Source organism: Triticum dicoccoides, chromosome 7B, assembly GCF_002162155.2.
Source record: "Triticum dicoccoides isolate Atlit2015 ecotype Zavitan chromosome 7B, WEW_v2.0, whole genome shotgun sequence".
Classification (NCBI taxonomy): domain Eukaryota; kingdom Viridiplantae; phylum Streptophyta; class Magnoliopsida; order Poales; family Poaceae; genus Triticum; species Triticum dicoccoides.
Window position 1 is genome coordinate 618,136,516 of NC_041393.1, and position 7,271 is coordinate 618,143,786.

Sequence of the window (7,271 nt, forward strand, 5' to 3'; positions counted from 1 at the left end):
CTCCACCCCCTGCAACCACGGCGGCGGCGGCCTACCTCCACCCCCCTGTAACCACGGCGGCGGCGGCGGCCTACCTCCATCCCCCTGCAACCACGGCGGCGGTGGCCTACCTCCACCCCCCTGGATCCACGGCGGAGGCGGCCCATCCTCTGCTTCCAATGCGCCAAGCCATCACCTGGGGTGGCAAAAACGACACTCGTGGTCACCAGCAACTCCAGCCGTTCAACTACGTGGCCCCCTGGAGGTTCACAATCGCAGCCCTGCATCTCACCCCCGGCTACCGCTTCCTCGCCCCCATGTATAAGTAGACCAGACAAGTTTCTGAACTTCTATCTCGTCGCATTGCTTCAGTTTGATTCCAAGAACACTCTGCTTCTCTTCGTTGGAACTCGAAGTGTATGTTAGTGCTTAGTTTTTTTGTACATTGCCAAGTAGGGAAACCACATCTGGTGATGGCATTAGTGGGCAACACGGCTCTGAAAAAATTGGCCATTGTTGCAGGCCGGCTTCGCCAGATTCTGAAGTTCAACTCTAAAATAATGAGCATTATACCTTGTTGTCCAGTTTGCTCACTTGTTGGAATGAAAAAAGGCTGAAGGTCAATAGAAAATGTTCCAGAAGTTCAAAAATATGTCCAACTGCAAAAGAAAAGAGCAGCGTGCATTGCTGTCGTGTTCTGCTCGCTTGTTTGAATCATGAAGGCCGCTGGATCTTGGTGTATAAAAGAAGAAACGATAGAAGAAGCAAAGCATGTGGTTGGAGAAAAAGAGAAGGAGCAATCAACGTTGAAGGGATAAGGATGAATATGTGGCTAGGAATAAAATATATGGCGTCGGGCAAGTGCGGTGCTAACACCACACCAACTAATGGTTGTTTTTCTATTAGGAAAAGAGATTATTATGCATTCTATTTTGAAGAAAAAGTTCATTTCTATCCTGCATGATTTATGTTTCAAGTTGATATCTGAAAAATCCCTCAGGCAGTATGATAGTTGTAGTTGTATTTCTCCTATCTCTACATTTTTCCACAGCTGCCAAATCTCCTCCGGATTATCCCCACGACCATCGCAACAGTGTGTGTGTGCGTGTGTACGTGCACTGGTGCATGGTGCGTGTCGACTGAATTGTTCTGGTGTACTTCGTATGTGTATTGTTGCGTGTTATTTTTTTTGTTTTCAACGAAGTTCATGTTTCAGAAGTTTCGAAGTTCACATGTACCAAATACAGAAGAAATTCATCAAAATAAAAAGGGACAACCCATATATATAAATAGATTATCCTATTTCTAAAAATAAAATCAAGAACGTCTAAATAAAATAAAAGAGCAGTTTGATGCTCATTAAAATTTTGGAATTTTCTCGTTTCTAGAAAATAACCAAAATTAGATTTTCCTCGTTTCTAAATATTAAGAGAGAAGGCCAACTCAAAATAACAGAGCAACTAAAAAAAGTTTATAAAAATGCATTAAAAACAAATTTGAAAGAACCGAGAAGGTCAAAAAACGTAGAATTAAGTTCCAATCTGAAAACCCTAGAAGTTCAATTTGAAATAACCGAGAAGGTCAAAAAACCTAGAAAATTGTTTGCTTATTTAAAGCCATATTTTTCTGTAAGAAGTTTGAAGTAAAATAAGAGAGAAGTTCAAAGGTTAAAAAAACTTAGATGTTTTCTCGTTACTAAATAATAAAATGAAGAAATTGAAATTTAAAAAAGGAATTAAAGAATCAACCATGAAGATTAAAAGCGAATAAAAAGTCAAAATCATGTTTATTTAAAAAATCAAAAACAGAAACTTTACTCAAAATAACACATAAGTTCAAAGTACATTAAAACCTAGGATTTAGAAGTTCAAAAAACAAAAACAATAAACAATGTCATTTTGGACATTTTTTCCAATACTAAAGACAAAAACCAAGAAGTTCAATTTTAAAAAATGAAGTAGTTCAATGCATATTAAAAACTCAGATTTTCTTGTTACAAAATAATAAAACCAAGAAGTTCAATTTTTTAAAATAAACCTAGAAATTCAAATTGAACGAAGTGGCTTGATGTCTATCAAAAAGTAGGATTTTTTCCGTTACTTAAAGAAATAAAACCAGGAAGTCCAAATTAGAAAGATGGAGAAGTTCGATGATTATGGAAAACTCAGATTTCCCGTTATTAAAGAATGGAAAATAAGAAATTCAAAAATTAAATAACAATAAGTTCAACTTTTAAAAAATAGAGCGCTTCAAAATTTCATAAAAAAGATTAAGAAAAACCTGTAAGTCCATATTAAAAAGATGGAGAAGTTCGATAATTATAGAAACTCAGATTTTCCTCGTTATTAAAGAATGGGAACAAGAAGTTCAAAAGTAAAAAACAAGAAGTTCAACTTTAAAAAATAGAGCACTTCAAAATTTCATAAAGAAGGATTAAGAAATAAAACCAGGAAGTCCATATTAAAAAGATGGAGAAGTTCGATGACTATGGAAAACTCAGATTTTCCTCATTAGTAAAAAATGGAAATAAGAAGTTCAAAAATAAAAATAACAAGGATTTCAAATATTAAAAATATAACGTTCAAAATTTCATAAAAAAGGATTAAGAAATAAAACCAGGAAGGCCATACTAAAAAGATGGAGAAGTTCAATGATTATAGAAAACTCATATTTTCCTCGTTATTAAATAATGGAAACAAGAAGTTCAACTATTAAAAATAGAGCGTTTCAAAATTCATAAAAAAGGATTAAGAAAAATCAGATTAAAAAATTCATAAAAAACTCAAAATATTTCACGTAACCGAGAGAGGTTCAGGTTGATAACTGCGAGAAGTTCATGTACTACACGGTGTGCATTTTGTATTAAAAAAAGAACAAAAAAGCAAATGCTAAAAGTTTTGTTATTACAAGTTCAAGTCCTTGGTCGGAGAAAGTTAAAAAAATTATTGTGAGAGATGTTTGTACAAAAGGAATATTATTTGTGTAACACTTACGAATGGATGAGAAAATTACAAACAAAAATACGTCCTAGAAGTTTAACGTGAAAACAGCAGGAAGTTCAACTACTACGCTAAATGAATTTCAGATGAAAAACTTTCAAAATCGTCGCGAGTATGAAAAAATGATCAACACGGGAAAGTTGCGTGTTTACAACAGCTTTCCATCGGTATATCACCCGCTCAATTCCCATGAGTGGGATGGAGAGCTACGGGCATTGGATGAAGATCTACGAGCAAAAAAATCACGTAAAAAACAGAGTGAAGTTCAGGTACACGCACCAAGAAGTTCAGGTTCTTCACGCGGTGCATTTTCGAAGAATCTGTTTCACGGTAGAAGCAAAACGAATGATCCCGCCGTTTTCGGAATTACTTGAAAATGGCTAGGAATCAGAGAAAACCATCAACATGAAAAAGTTTCGCATTTTCCGTAGCTTTTCAACGGTATATTATTTGCACAATTCCGATAAATTTTGTAGAAATTACGGTGAAAATACATTTTTCGTCATTTTTGAAACTGACTTAAAACCGTAAAGAATTGGGAGAAACAATACAAACCAAAAAGTTTCGCATTTGTTCAAGCTTTCCAACGCCATGTCATTTGCAGCATTCGGACGCAGGGTTAAAAATTTAGCTCGAAAATACGAACTCGGTAGGACTTGGATCATTTTCTAAATTACTCTTAAACCATTCAAAATTAGAAAACAACATTCCAGATGAAAAAGTAGCGCATTTTCATAAGCTTTCCAATGCCATATCATATGTCTCCATTGGATTAGCCGTTTAGAAATGACATCGAAAAAACGAACTCAGCTGTTCGGTTTACGGAATTTTACATTTTTTCAAATTACTCTTTAACCATAGGGAATTAGAAAAAACTTTCAACATGTGGAAGGAGCGTTTTTGCAGCAGCTTTCCAACGCCATATTATATGCCTCATTCCGATAAACGGTTTGGGAATGCGACCGAAATTACGATTCATGTTTTTTGTGTGAAGAAAAAACGGTTTTCAAAACTGCTCTTAAACCGCTTATATTTTGTGAAAAATTTAACTTGGGTCATGATACTCATGTCCATAGCTTTCCAACGGTATATAGCAAGCCATGTTTGGGCAATGTTGCGGGAAGTTCAACCTAGCACAGGGGGAAGTTCAGGTCGAACAACTCAGGCAGGAAAATCGCAAAAAACGCGAGTTCTTCACGACCTGAGTGCAAAATCTGCATATGAGCGAGATTCCTATCTAAAACGAGTATTTAGTTGCTAAAAATCGTTTGAAGATTACACTTACATCACATGGAACACGACTAACCAGAAAAACTCGCGGTAGAAGGCACGACTGACCTGCCTGAGTAACGCGCCTGAACTTCCCCGAGTACTAGGTTGAACTTCAGCTAAAATGTGTCCAAATGGGGCTTGCGATATACTGTTGGAAAGCTATGGACACCAATATCATGACCCAAGTTAAATTTTTGGCAAAATGTAAGCGGTTTAAGAGCAGTTTTGAAAACCGTTTTTTCTTCACACAAAAAATGTGAATCGTATTTTCAATCACATTTCTGAACCGCTCATCGGAATGAGGTAAATAATATGGCGTTGGAAAGCTGCTGCAAAACCGCTCCTTTGACATGTTGAAAGGTTTCTCTAATTCCCTATGGATAAATAGTAATTTGGAAAATCGTAAAATTTCGCAAACCGAACAACTGAATTCGTATTTTCAATGCAATTACTACATGGCTAATCCAATTGAGGCAAATGATATGGCATTGGAAAGCTTGTGAAAATGCGCTACTTTTTCATGTTAAAAGTTTTTTCTAATTTGGAACGCTTTAAAAGTAATTCTGAAAACGGTACAAGTTCCACCGAGTTGGTATTTTTGATCTAATTTTTTAACCGTACGTCCCAATGCAACAAATGATATGGAGCTGGAAAGCTTGTGGAAATGCGAAACTTTTTCGTATATATTCATTTTCCCAATTCCTTATGGTTTTAAGTCAAATTTGAAAATGGCTAAAAACGTATTTTCGGCATAATTTCTACAAACTTTATTGGAATGGGGCAAATAATATACCGCTGAAAAGCTACGGAAAATGCGAAACTTTTTCATGTTTGTAGTTTTCTCTGATTCCTAGCCGTTTTTAAGTAATTGCGAAAATGGCGAGATCATTCGTTCTGCCTTTATCGCGAAACTGATTCTTCGAAAATGCACCGCATGAAGAACCTGAACTTCTCGGCACGTGTACTTGAACTTCACTCTGATTTTCACGTGCTTTTTTTCTCGTATATCTCTATCCACTGCTCCTAGCTCTCCATCCACTCACCGGAATTGAGCAAGTGATCTACCGATGGAAAGCTGCTGTAAACACGCAACTTTCCCGTGTTGATCATTTTTTCATACTCTCAACGATTTTAAAAGTTTTTCATCTGAAATTCATTCAGCGAGTAGTTGAACTTCATGCTATTTTCACGTTGAACTTCTGTGACGTATTTTTGTCTGTACACGTGCCTGAACTTCCCTCTGTACGAACCCGACCTTCGGGCTATCTTTGCAACCGTGGCTTCCCCCGTGAATTATTCTGATTAGTAGTGTTCTATATGATGTTAGTGTAATCTAGAAAAGTTTTTTAGCAACTAAATATTGGTTTTAAATAGAAATCTCGTTCGCTGGCGGATTTTGACCCCTGGTCATGATGAAATTGCGTTTTTTGCAATTTTACTGCCTGATTTGTTCGACCTTAACTTCCCTCTGAACTAGGTTGAACTTGTGCCAACATTGTCCAAACGGGGCTTGCGATATACCGTTGGAAAGCTATGGACACCAGCATCATGACCCAACTTAAACTTTTGTCAAAATGTAAATGGTTTAAGAGCAGTTTTGATAATCGTTTTTTCTTCACACGAAAAACGTGAATTGTATTTTTGATCGCATTTCTAAACTGTTTATCGGAATGAGGCAAATAATATGGCGTTGGAAAGCTGCTGCAAAACTGCTCCTTCCACATGTTGAAAGTTTTCCTTAATTCCCTATGGTTAAAGAGCAATTTGGAGAAACGTAAAATTTTGCAAACCGAATAGCCAAGTTCGTATTTTCGATGCCATTTCTAAATGGCTAATCCAATTGAGGCAAGTAATATGGAGTTGGAAAGCTTATGAAAATGCGCTACTTTTTTATGTTGAAGGTTTTTCCTAATTTTGAATGGTTTAAGAGTAATTTAGAAAGCAATACAAGTTCCACCAAGTTCGTATTTTCGATCTAATTTTTTAGCCGTACGTCCGAATGCAGCAAATGATATGGCGTTGGAAAGCCTAAGTAAATGCGAAACTTTTTGATATGTATTGTTTCTCCAATTCCTTATGGTTTTATGTCAGTTTTGAAAATGATTTAAAATGTATTTTCGCCGAATTTCTACAAACTTTGTCGGAATGGGGCGAATAATATACCATTCAAAAGCTACGAAAAATGCGAAACTTTCTCATGTTGATGATTTTATCTGATTCCTCGCCATTTTCAAGTAATTTCAGAAACAATTAGATCACTCGTTCTGCCTTTATCGCAAAACAGATTCGTCGAAAATGCATCGCGTGAAGTACTTGAACTTCTGTGGCAGTTCTGCTTGAATTTCACTCTGTTTTTCACATGCTTTTTTGCTCGTAGCTCTTCATTCACTCACCGGAATTGAGCAAGTGATATACCTGTGGAAAGCTGCTGTAAACATGCAACTTTCCTGTGTTGATCATTTTTTCATACTCACGATGGTTTTAAAAATTTCATCCGAAATTCATTCACTATAGTAATTGAACTTCCTGCTATTTTCACATTGAACTTCTTGCTGTTTTCACTCTGATGTATTTTTAATAACGAGGAAAATCTGAGTTTTCTATAATCATCGAACTTCTCCATCTTTTTAATATGGCCTTCTTGGTTTTATTTCTTAAATATTTTTTATGAATAAAAATATTTTAAGACACCAAAACAACATTTTCGTGTGTGTTTTTACATTGGTTTGCACATCAAAATGCGTCATCTTTAGAAATTGAACTTCTCCTTTTCTATTATATTTTCTTTCAACATTGTTTAGCACGTCGAACCACGTCATCTTTAGAAATTGAACTTCTACTTTCTTTTTGTTTTCTTTCAACATTGGGTTGCACGTCGGACCGCTTCATCTTTAGAAATTGAACTTCTCATTTTCTTTTTGTTTTCTTTCAACATTGGTTTACATGTTGAACCGCGTCATCTTTAGAAATTGAACTTCTCCCTTTTTGTTTTCTTGCATGTTTAAATTTATTTTGAACTTG